This window comes from Phacochoerus africanus, chromosome 1 (assembly GCF_016906955.1).
Source record: "Phacochoerus africanus isolate WHEZ1 chromosome 1, ROS_Pafr_v1, whole genome shotgun sequence".
Lineage (NCBI taxonomy): Eukaryota > Metazoa > Chordata > Mammalia > Artiodactyla > Suidae > Phacochoerus > Phacochoerus africanus.
Genome location: NC_062544.1, coordinates 75,956,472 through 75,969,298, shown reverse-complemented (window position 1 = coordinate 75,969,298; position 12,827 = coordinate 75,956,472). Strand labels below are relative to the sequence as shown.

At 40.7% G+C, this 12,827-nt stretch overlaps 1 long non-coding RNA gene across 1 annotated transcript; it reads left to right on the top strand.

The window, feature by feature from the left end:
- The first annotated feature begins 327 nt into the window (after nt 1-327).
- Nucleotides 328-11,773, top strand: LOC125111941 (uncharacterized). The gene is made up of 5 exons (XR_007130983.1): nt 328-540; nt 2,343-2,459; nt 3,986-4,077; nt 10,047-10,105; nt 10,373-11,773. It is a non-coding gene; the product is annotated as an uncharacterized LOC125111941 (long non-coding RNA).
- The last annotated feature ends 1,054 nt before the right edge of the window (nt 11,774-12,827 follow it).

Genomic DNA, 12,827 nt, shown 5'->3' with positions numbered 1-12,827 from the left:
AATTGGAGCTACAGTTGCCAGCCACAGCCACAGCCACAGCAACAGAGATCCGAGCCTTGTCTGCGACCTATGCCACAGCTCACGGCAACACTGGATTCTTAACCCACAGAGCAAGGCCAGGGATCGAATCTGCATCCTCATGGATACTAGTCAAATTTGTTTCTACTGCGCCGTAATGGGAACTCCTGGAGGCAATTGTGTTCTGTTCTTTTGAGTAGCTTTTGGTGGCTCAAAATTAACTAGCCCATAAATAATGATGGAATAAAAATGATTCTCTCTGTGTGGGAAATTGAGTGGCTCTGATTTTTGTTTGGCAGATTCCTTCTATTTTAACTCCACATGGGGTAACATCCACTGAAGCTTTTCTTTTTGAAGAAGGATAACATGGTGTGAAAGAAGGGTGGAGAGAAGCCAGGATCTCAGGTAGATCTGAATCTGTAGCCTGACCAAAGAAGAACCCTCAAGAATGTGCCTAAGACTGTGCCTCAAGGGAAATCTGAGAGCTTCTTCGGAGTTACTTTTTCCTTCTGGAGGCCAGCGGTAAATTCCTGCCACTCCTTTCGTCTAGGTTTTTGGTTCTTTGATTTTCTTCCCATTGCAGATTGTTTTCTAGATGCTATCTCAGTTAGTACCCATAACCAGCTGAACCAACACTTCTTAGAAGAGTTTTTGCTAACTCCTTTCAGTTGGTAGAGGATCCTGTTTTTCATCCATAGCCAATAGTACCCATTTCATGAAGTCTTGTATTCAGATGGTATTCTTTTTAGAGCCAAGCTTATTTCTTATTTCATAGTCAGATGATCTGATTATTTCTGAGCACCTTCTCTAGGTGGGAAAAGAGTGGGTAAACTGAAGCTCATAATGCTTAAGTGACTCTCCCAAGAGCTTATGATGAGTCAGGAAATAAGACAGGAATAGAAACCACGACTCTAGTCTCCCAAACTGTTTTTCTGACCACTAGACCATACTTCCTCTCCAGACTATGAAACACTGGAAAATGGGAGTCAGGCAGGGAGTAAATATGGAGGCAAACCCACAGAAACATAATTTTCCTTGTACCCAAATCATGTCATTTAGTAAAGGAAAACAAAAAAACATCCTAGTCTCTTTGCTCTCATAAACATTATAACCTAAACCCATAAGGGATATAGAATAGAAAATGAGTCTTCCCCGAATTGACATACTTCTTCCATTTAAAATGAACTTGGAAAAATTGTTCATTTCTCAGTCCTGATGTGTTTTTCCTTTATACAAAAGGAGAATCTAAGCATTCAGTTTTATTTAGATTTAAGAGTATTGTGTTACCCTCATTCATCACACAATAATAATTATTTTTTGCGTGTTTAAGCCTTTGAAGATAGCATGAGAAAAAGAATCCTTATGTGTATATGTATGATTAAGCGACTATTCTGTGCAGCAGAAATTGTCACAACACTGTAAATCAACTATACTTTAATAATAAATAAATGGAAATAAAAACATAAAAAAGTGAGTACACAAGTAAAAATAAAAAGACTTTGGGAGTTCCTGTTGTGGCTCAGTGGAAACGAGCTCCACTAGCATTCATTAGGAAGTGGGTTCAATCTCTGGCCTCATTCAGTGGGTTAAGGATCCACCATAGCCGTGAGCTGTGGTGTAGGCCACAGATGCAGCTGGAATTCCAAATTGCTGTGGCTGTGGTGTAGGCTGATAGCTGTAGCTTCAATTTGACCCTTAGCCTGGGAACTTCCATATGCTTCGGATGTGGCCCTAAAGAGCAAAATAAGGGAGTTCCCATCATGGCACAGTGGTTAAGGAATCTGACTAGGAACCATGAGGTTGCCGGTTTGATCCCTGGCCTTGCTCAGTGGATTAAGGATCTGGCATTGCTGTGAGCTGTGGTGTAGGCCGAAGATGGGGCTCTGATCCCATGTTGCTGTGGCTCTGGCTTAGGCCGGTGGCTACAGCTCCAATTAGACCCTTAGCCTGGGAACCTCCATATGCCACAGGTGTGGCCCTAGAAAAGGCAAAAAGTCAAAAAAAAAAGCAAAATAATAATAATAATAAATTAAAAAATAAAATAAAAAGATGTTGTGGGAATAATAAGTTTATTATACATGGTCACTGTCTTTAAACTTAACATTTAGTTGGACAGAGACTGCATACACCCCTGAAGAACTGCAGGCAGTTGATGATGAATATCAAAAGAACAAGATTGATTAAGAAGCAGAGTCTGATGTGCAACAGCAAGAAGACTTGGGTTTGAGTCCCAACTATACCATTAACTAATTTTCAATCTTGGACTAATCTGATTTTATGCATCAACAGAGAGTGATAGTAATTGCCTGCCTGTCTTCCAACAGCATCGGCGCAGAGACCAAGGTGAGAAAATGCATGTAAAATGGGCTGTGAGCTGGAAGCTAAAACGTTGGAGGAATTCAAATCGTGGGAGGTATCAGAATCAAGCCAGGGTTGCACAGGTAAGCCTTTTCCCCTTGTATCTTGAATCTCCAATGATACAGCTTTCAACATGGCCCAATGGAAATTAAAACAAGAAATTAAAAGCAGGTTCCCTTTGGGATTATTTTTGGCTATGAGAACAGAAAATAACATGATATTTTCCCTTTGGCAAGTAGCCATCATCCTTTGGAAGAAAGGTGAGTGGGAGATAGCTGAACATCTTGTGTGGAATCTGCTGATAATGGTTGTGAAGAGAGTGCTTTTCCATTTGGAGGAGCAAGGCATGCTCCTTGCTCAGGGAAGCTGGGTCCTCTGTTGACTGGGACACAAAATGCCCAAAGCCCTGCCCACCTGTGTGGTTCCCGGGAAGCAGCAGCAACAGCATTTCATCACCCAGGCGATGTAGCAATGAACAGGAATCCTTGAATGACCCTTTCACGGAAACAAGCCTGAAATTGTGTTCAGGGCTTCCATCTGTGGGTGAAACTGGGTATTGTTGATAGGCGAGACTTGTGAAAAGGCAGGAATTTACTTTTAACATTAGGCAGGGAAAATTTACCATAATTCTTGTTAAATTAGAGTCTGTGAGGACTTGTTCATTCTAGGAGATCATGTGATTTTTCTTAATTGAGCAAAAAGACACATTGTAATGCTTTTGTCTAAGACTCTTTCATTTGTCCCTGTATCAAGTTACTCTTTCACAGCAAAAATTCATTACACTTTTCAGTTAACAAAAAAATGTAGATTTCTTACATTGACTGGGTGACCCTAATTATGTGTGATATCAAAAGACAACCATTTAAAGTTGTCTTCTATCTAAAATAAAGCAATGAGTGTCTTTTTCTTGGGGGTAGTGCAGGGCCTAATGTAAGTTACACTGTAGAGTCTTTGTGCCAGAAGTAGAATAATAGCAACCTTTAGAAAATAATACTCTGGCGCCTGTCAGCCGGCAAGCACATTTTTGATTGTGAAATTTATATGAAAAGCATTGTGTTTGGATGTAATATATTAGCACCACCTAGTGGTGATGGGTAAAGCTACCTTCCTTCACTTCCCATGACTCCGCCTCCCTCAAATTACTGCCAAGCACAACTGATTGAACTCATAACATTTAGCCTTTTTATCTCAATTAGTTGCCACTTTCCACCTTGAAAGTGAAAGGTGCTGCACAGTTGGGGTTAAAAGATGGAGAAGTGTGAAAAACATTGCAATAAGAGCAATAATAATCATATATTTCAGCCTATGCCCCAGCCTATGCCTCAGCCTACACCACAGCCACCCAGGATCCGAGCCATGTCTGCCATCTACACCACAGCTCATGGCAATGCCAGATCCTTAACCTACTGAGCAAGGCCAGGGATCAAACCCTCATCCTCATGGATCCTGGGGTACTTTAACTGCTGAGCCACAGAGGGAACTCCCTAATCATCGCTAATATTTATTGAGCCCTAATGCAATAGACTTTTACTGCTTTTTGTAGTCCTTTTAGTCAACCCTCACAAGACCCTATAAGGTAGATTTTATTCTTATTCTCCTCATTTTGCAGGTGAGGAAGTTGAGGCACATGGAGCTCAAGTAACTGGCCTCAGTTACACATCTGGTATTGATAGGATGAAAACCTTCCCTGTCTCACTGACGGTAAGTTTTCAGGCCTTTTCATGTTGGTGTCGTCAGAGGCACCTCTGCCATGAGTAGGTGGCACTCAGAATTGTTCCCAATCTAAGAAAGAACCAATGTCTAGGGAAGTGGGGCATACTGATTGAGGATGGACATTCCAGGTTTAGACTAGGACTGGGTTCAAGTCACAACCCAGAGCCATTTATTCCTCTTGTGTCCTTGGGCAAATTATGCTTCAACTTGGAACCTTGGTTTCCTTTTCTGTAAAATGGAGACAATACTAACCTAGTCGAGGACGAGTTGGCAGTGTTGGGTAAGCTATGCGTGATAGAGTACGGCTCACAGTGGATTTCAAAGGGCTGTCACTAGATTACTATTACGATTTTTTAATTTTTTAGATGTGGCTTTCTATTTTAATTTCTTTGAATGCTGAAATCACTCAATGATTGGAGTCCTCTACCTCCCGCTCAAGCTATCAAAACACTCATTTTGTGGATGGAAAATAATGAGACAAGAAGCCTTTGTTTTAGGGTTCAACAGCAAATCTGGAGTAGAACAGAAAGTGGTGTAATCCTATTTCTTTTTTGTTGTTGTTGTTGTTCCTGAAGAGTACTTTTTTAAAAAAATGTATTTTATTTCTATTAGAATATAGTTGAGTTACAGTGTTTCTAATTTGTCACTTAGGGTAGAAGGAAGGAGCGGCTTGTTCATACCACATAGTGTTGCCGCTTTTGGCAAGGCCACCCACACGGAAACTGACAGCATTTATGACTTGAACCTAGCCAGAGCCCAGATTGGGACTTGAACCCATGGTTTTTAAATTAGAATCACTTACCCAGTGGTGTCTGGACTTACAGAGGTTTAGGTTCTTTGTGCATCAGCACAGAAGGAATTCTGCAACAAAGTGATAGGCAAGAGATAGATTTATTTATTAAGATAAAGTGCTTGTGAGAGATGCAAGTGGGCAGGCAAGGAGGCTCTGCCCCAAGGATTAGGTGGACCACAATTTTATCATCTGAGGGGAGTGCGGGTGGGAAAAGACCACCTCTTCCCCCCCTTTTTTTTTCCGAGTAGTAGCTCCTCCTTGTTATCTGGTAAGACAGTATTTGACCCTGTAAGGACTGTCATGGTGCTTATTCAAATCAGCAGAAGGATTGCTTTGGCGATTCTGGGTCTTTTGTTGTTCCATATAAATGTTTGGATTGTTTGTTCTAGTTCTGTGAAAAATGTCCTGGGTAATTTGATAGGGATTGCATTGAATCTGTAGATTGCTTTGGGTAGTATGGCCATTTTTACAATATTGATTTTCCCAGTCCAGGAGCATGGAATATCTTTCCATTTCTTTACATCTTCTTTGATTTCTTTGATTAAAGTTTTATAGTTCTCGGCATATAGGTCCTTTACCTCCTTGGTCAGGTGTATTCCGAGGTATTTGATTTTGTGAGGTGCTATTTTAAAAGGTATCGTATTTTTGTATTCCTTTTCTAATATTTCATTGCTGGTATACAGAAATGCCACTGACTTCTGAATGTTAATCTTATATCCTGCTACTTTGCTGAATTTATGAATCAGTTCAAGTAGTTTTTGGGTTGAGTCCTTAGGGTTTTCTATGTATAGTATCATGTCATCTGCATACAGTGACAGTTTTATCTCTTCTCTTCCTATGTGGGTGCCTTTTATTTCTTTTGTTTGTCTAATTGCTGTGGCTAGGACTTCCAAAACGATGTTGAAGAACAGTGGTGAGAGTGGGGATCCCTGTCTTGTTCCAGATTGGAGTGAGAAGGCTTTCAGTTTTCCCCCATTGAGGATTATATTTGCTGTGGGTTTCTCATAAATGGCTTTGATTATATTCAGGAATGTTCCCTCTATAACCACTTTGGCGAGGGTCTTGATCATGAATGGATGTTGGACTTTGTCAAATGCTTTTTCTGCATCTATTGAGATGATCATATGATTTTTGACCTTTTTTTTGTTAATGTGGTGTATGATGTCGATTGATTTGTGTATGTTGAACCATCCTTGTGAACCTGGGATGAACCCAACCTGGTCATGGTGTATAATTTTTTTGTTATGTTGTTGGATTCGGTTGGCTAAGATTTTGTTGAGAATTTTTGCATCTATATTCATCAATGAAATTGGGCGATAGTTTTCTTTTTTGGTGTTATCTCTGTTTGGTTTTGGAATTAGGGTGATGGTGGCATCATAGAATATCTTTGGGAGTATTCCTTCTTCTTCAACCTTTTGAAAGAGTTTAAGGAGGATGGGCACCAATTCCTCTTTATATGTTTGATAAAATTCACCTGTGAAGCCATCTGGTCCTGGACTTTTATTTGTAGGGAGTGATTTTATGACCTCATTTGCAGCAACATGGATGGAGCTAGAGAATCTCATACTGAGTGAAATGAGCCAAAAAGACAAAGACAAATACCATATGATATCACTTATAACTGGAATCTAATATCCAGCACAAATGAACATCTCCTCAGAAAAGAAAATCATGGACTTGGAGAAGAGACTTGTGTCTGCCTGATGGGAGGGAGAGGGAGTGGGAGGGATCGGGAGCTTGGACTTATCAGACACAACTTAGAATAGATTTACAAGGAGATCCTGCTGAATAGCATTGAGAACTTTGTCTAGATACTCATGTTGCAACAGAAGAAAGGGTGGGGGAAAAAATGTAATTGTAATGTATACATGTAAGGATAACCTGACCCCCTTGCTGTACAGTGGGAAAATAAAAAAAATAAATAAAAAAAAAAAGAAAATAAAGTGTAATTACAGGAAAAAAAAAATCAGCAGAAGGGTGGTCCTTACACTCCTGCCCTGGGTCTGAACCTGAATGCAGGCCTCACTCCATCCCCCACCCAGCGACCTGAGGCATAGCTCATGCCTCCACAAGTCAAACAAACCTGCCTCTTGAGCAATTATTAACTCATAGTGATCTCCCAAAGTCCCCTAGGTTTCCCTCTCTGTCTATGGTAACTTATCGGGACTTCCACATCTACCAGTATAACTAAACTACTCTATCTCTATCAACACGAAGCATCCGGAGAGAGTTCACCCGGGTGGTCAGTGGCTCTTCCTGCCTGTATAGTGGCTGTGGGTAATGAAGATTTGGGAACAGCCCCCCTCCTCTCTCAAGGACGCACTCTCCAGCCCTTGCAGAAGGCACGTAGCTTTCCGTCTTGATTCTCAGGGCGTGCGGGGATCACCATGGGTGAACAGAGAAACCTCTTCCCTCGAGGCTTTCTTCTCTGTGATGTGTCTCTGCTCATGCAGTGCAGTCTGGGCTTGCTGCTGGAGGGGTTGAGAGTGTGGGATGGGTGGAAGATAGGAGGACAGTGTCATGGGAGGGGGCTGGATTTGTGAGGCTTATGGAAAAGACAGTCAGACTCTTCCCACTGTCCAAGAGCAGCTAGGAGAGCCCAATTCTGTTCTTTGCTTTGGCACAACCATGATCCTGTTCATATTCTATCACCCTGCTCTTCCTAGGCTTGGAGCTACTTGAATGTAGAGACAGACTCGGTTAAAATCATGATGTCCTGTCACCTCTAACACATTCCCTCTCTGTCCACCTGAGACACCTTTTATAATCACAAGTGCAGTGATTTCACTTCCTTGTCTAAAACCATACAGTGGCTTCCATTACTCTTATGAAAAAGAATGAAACCTGTAGCTTAACTTACCAAGGCCATATGTGATCTAGCCCCTGCCAGCTTCTCCATCCTCATTCTCATCTCCTGCCCCTCCAGGCCTCCTCCTTAGACACCACTGTATTTCCAGAATGTTCTAGACTCCTTCAGACCACAGGGCCTTTGTACATGCTGTTCCCCACCACCACCAGGACCATCTTCACTGGACTCACTCTTATTTATCCTTAGGCTTTCGGTCCCAAACTTCGCTGAACCTTAGAATGGCCTAGGGAGTAGTACAAAATGCTGATGTCCAACTTCACCCCACACCAGTTTAGTCAGAATCTATAAATTCTGAGAAGGGTGGCTCACACCAAAAAAAAAAAAATTTTTTTTGTCTTTTTAGGGCCTCACCCACAGCATATGAAGGTTCCCAGGCTAGGGTTTGAATCAGAGCAGTAGTTGCAACTACACCTGAGCCACAGCAACTCGGAATCCAAGCCATGTCTTTGACCTATACCACGGCTCACGGCAATGCCAGATCCAATGCCAGGTATCGAACCCTTGTCCTCATGGATACTAGTTGGGTTTGTTAACCACTGAACCACGATGGGGACTCCCCCAAAAAGTATTTTTAAAAAGCTCCCCAGGTGATTTCAATCTGCAGCCAAGTTTGAGAGCCAGTTCTTAGATGAAATCGTTTCTCCACAAAGGTGCCTGGTTTTCTCATCTCCCAGTCCAGTTTGGGTTCCTCCATTCCACCTTCTAGTTCTCTGTACTTTTCAGCATTAGTTGATTGCTTCTCCTGCTAGACTGTGTCTGTTGTCTTCCTTTCTCTATTCCTAAGGTGTAGCACAGGGCCTGGCATTGAGGAGGGAAGCATGAAAGCTGGCCTGATGTTGTCTTAGTTTTCTCATTACCAACAGCTGGACCTCACCAAAGTATGGGAAGCTGCAGCTCAAAGGGGGCTCAGGCGCCTGCCGCCACATGCTGTGAGTCAATGGAACAGCTGCAAAGCAGAGGAGGGCTGGAAGGCAACCCCAATTCCATCACCTGGGAGAGTGTTTCCTTGCCGCTGGGAATGCATCGCTTGCTGGGCCATGGCAAGAACCAGAATTATCAAGGACTATATTTGATCATTGGGCAGCCCTCCCACAAAGGATTGGCCTCTTAATGTATTTTTAATTAACTGTCTTCAAGCATGAACATTCACCAAGAAAAACATTCTCAATACTCAACAGTCAAAGGATATTTCCACTTGACTGTTACTCATTTTTTTTTTACTGGGGTGTAGTTGATTTACAATATTATATTAGTTCCAGGTGTACAACATAGTGATTCAAAATTTTTAGACATTACACTCCATTTATAGTTATAAAATATTGACTATACTCTGTGCTGTACAATGTATTGTTATTTACCATATTTATTTTATACATAGTAGTGAGTACCTTTTAATCCTGTACCCCTGTCCTGCCTCTTTCCCTTCCCTCTCCCCACTGTTAACTAGTTTGTTCTCTATATCTGTGGGTCTGTTTCTTTTTTGTTATACTCACTAGTTTTATTATTTAGATTCCACATATACGTGATAACATTATTTGTCTTTGTCTGACTTCACTTAAGGTCCAACCTTGTTGTTGCAATTGGCATTATTTCATTCTTTTCCATGGTTGAATAATACTCAATTGTATATATGTACCACATCTTCTTTATCCATGCATCTCTCTCTCTCTCTTTTTTTTTCTTTTTAGGGCTGTACCCGAGGCATATGGAAGTTCCCAGGCTAGGGGCTGAATCAGAGCTACAACTGCCAGCCTTCACCACAGCCACAGCAACACCAGATCTGAGCCGTGTCTGCAACCTACACCACAGCTCACAGCAAAGCCGGATCCTTAACCCACTGAGTGGTTAAGGATCGAACTGGCATCCTCATGTATACTAGTCGGATTTGTGACGTGCTTAGCCACAACAGGAACTCCCTATCCATTCATCTCTTGATGGACACTTTGGTTGCTTCCATGTCTTAGTTATTGTAAATAATGCTGCTATGAACATTGGGATGCAAACTGTGACACTGATGGTATATTTCTTGAATATTCACTGGTACGGACTATAAATTAAAAATAATAGAGCAATATATTTACATGAAAGCAGTTTAACAGTATCAATACAGCTTTAAAATGTACTTTATGGAGACCAGAAACAGGCTGAATTTATGGCAGTCAACACGCTACGTTGAAGGGTAGTGTAAATATGATATCGAATATAACTAAAGACATGATGTTCATGTCTAATGAATTGTATAATCCAAGACAATCCTGGAGTATCAATAATTTTGTCCTTTTTTTCTGCATTCAGTTTTACAGATGTGTTGCATTATATTGTAAACATGGAAAAATATCTTAAGGAATGATAAGGTAAGAAGCAGAAACATCTAATGAAGAGACACTTGAACTCCACATCTACCAGTAGATTTTGCCTCTAACTCTGCAACTGTGGATGACTCATTTTAGTGTGTTTATTTCTCAACCCTTATTAAAGTCTCTATTTAAAAAAAAACAACTCTTGGAAAGTTGGGTCCAATGGAAAAACAAAATACTTGAGGATATGGCTAGCCCGTGCTAGGAATTTTATAAGCAGTTCACCAAGACCTTTTTTTTTTTTTTTTTCCAAATGATTTGCAGGATATGCAAAATGTATTTTAAGCCGAATGTCTTGGACCAAAAGCCACACACAATAACCTGTCCCAAAAGCAATTATCACATCAGGACACACCCGTTGGGACTCAACACTCCTATTTCAAGTCTGTCCAAACACCGCAGCCCATGTGTCTAATGGCTTTGACAGGAGGGTGAGATCTAGCATCTGTGAGAGCCTTATTTAACTGAGCAGGAAATGGATGTTTTCCGAACCAAAGTCTTGCAAGTCAAGAAATACCTATCTTGTGAACAGGATTTATGCTTTCATTCCAAAGAGGAGAAGAAGTAAAAGCAAAATGGACAAAATTTAAATCACAGCTCTGGAGCCCATTTTCCAGTGGGAATTGAGAGTGTTTGTGGAACAGTTTGGCTTGAGAGGTAATCTCCTTGAAACACAAGGACTTTCCTGAGTGTGTGAAAGTATTTGGACCTCTGAGATCTCTGAGATTTCAAGTGTAACTTTCAATTCAGGCATTGCCTTTTCCAAGAGAGCTTTGCTTCCTCCCTCTGTTCTCTTGGTTAGACTTTTTTTTTATATATATATATATGCTGGTTGTTTTTCACTGAGTTTCCTTATTGTTTTGGAATTGTCCTCTTCTCCATTAGATTGTGTGTCATTGATGGGTGACCATGGATGTGCTTCACTCAAATTATTCTTTCTGTAACTAGCACGGTTTGAACTAGAATCAATCTTGTTCAAGAGATGAATGCTGTATCAATGGACAAAGGAATGAATACAGTCTTTACCATTATAAGCTTGGTATGGTGTAGGTGGATGCTTGGAATTCAAGTAAGTAAAGCTAGTCAAGGGCCACTCTTGTTTGCGCCTGACTAACAATCTTGCGTCATCCAAAGGCTGAGTGTCCAGCATGTCAGGAAGAGTTGTGGTTCCATTTAGTCAGTGTGTTTTGGCAGTTTTGGCTTCTTGTAGTTGCCTGATGAAGTGATGTAGGGTGGATGGAAGCCCAAAGTTATTTCTCAACAAGAAAAGCCTGTCTTCTTCTATGGCTTCTCTTTCCTTACGTCGGAAAGGAAATACTACCTTAACACATCAATCCCTAAATCATTTAAACAATTGCTTAACAAAGATGGTCAAGAATTATTCTAGTTCAGTGTGATTCCAGAGGAAATTCTGTCTTGGCTCAAGGGATGGGTGGCCTTTGGTTTTCTTTTAGGTACTTTCAGGAAGTCTCAGAGTTACAGGAGGAATGTTTAGATCAATCAGGCATATGGGCAAGTGGGTCAGTGGATTCTGGGTCAGAGCCAGGCCCTTGACCTGATAATCAGAGGTAGTTTGTTGAGGCAGAGAAGAAAGGGGCGGAGTCTTGAAAAACCATGGTGTAAACTGGAGAAAAGATATATAAGCTAAAATTAAAAGGCAACTAAGATGACTTATTTTTTTTTTTAGCAGAGGAAGTGTGATGTGTAATTTTTTTTCCCAAAGAATACTCAAATTCCCTAAAAAAATTGGCTGATTTACATTACAATGGGTGCATAAATTATTCCAATTCTTAAAATACTAAGGTAAAATTTTGTGAGAGAAAGTGTCTTTATTTAAAACCGTTGTTCTGCCAGTTTATACAGAAATAGATGACTTTACATAATCATGGTTAAAAAGCCCACTCTACACAAAAGGATAGACCCCTTAACATTCCTGAATGGCTGAAGTTAGCTTAGCTTTATCTGTGGTTCCCAGGGCCTCTAACCCAAGGAATATTGTGCTTTATAATTCTCTCTCTCTTTTTTTCTTTTTATTGCTGCACCTGCTACATATGGAAGTTCCCAGGTTAAGTGTCAAATTGGGGCTGCATCTGTGACCTATGCCTTGGCTTGCAACAATGCAGATCCTTAACCCACTGAGCAAGGCCAGGAATCGAATCTGCATCCTCACAGAGATAGCATCAGATTCTTAACCCACTGAGCCACAACAAGAACTCTAAGCTTTGAAACTCTCTGTCCCTGCCTAAATTTACTTTCTGAAACCCTGCAATATTTACTGAGAGAGTCAATAAAACCCAGTAACAGCAGCTACACTGTTTATTCATGAAAGTGTATCTTTTGAGTAGAAGATTTAAAAAGCACTCATGGACATGCTCTTGTGACAACAATAAGGAATCCATTAATTTCTGTGCTCATATTCTACCTTAACTTTTTACAAACGTTACAATTCAGGTCATGTTCTTTTCATCAATCAATCAGTGAAGAGTAGGACAAAATACTAAGTCAGCCTGCTTTATACATCTAAGATATGCATCTTTCATTCAGCATAGAGGATTTCCTTATAGTAAAGCTATAGGGGCCATCACAAGAAAATATCTTTCTAAGTTCTATTTTTCTTTTTTTTTCTTTTTTGCTAATATCAACTATGTGTCAGACACCACACTAAATATTTTGTATTTCGTTTATTCCTCCCCACGGCCCTTGAGAGGTGATGCAGTTC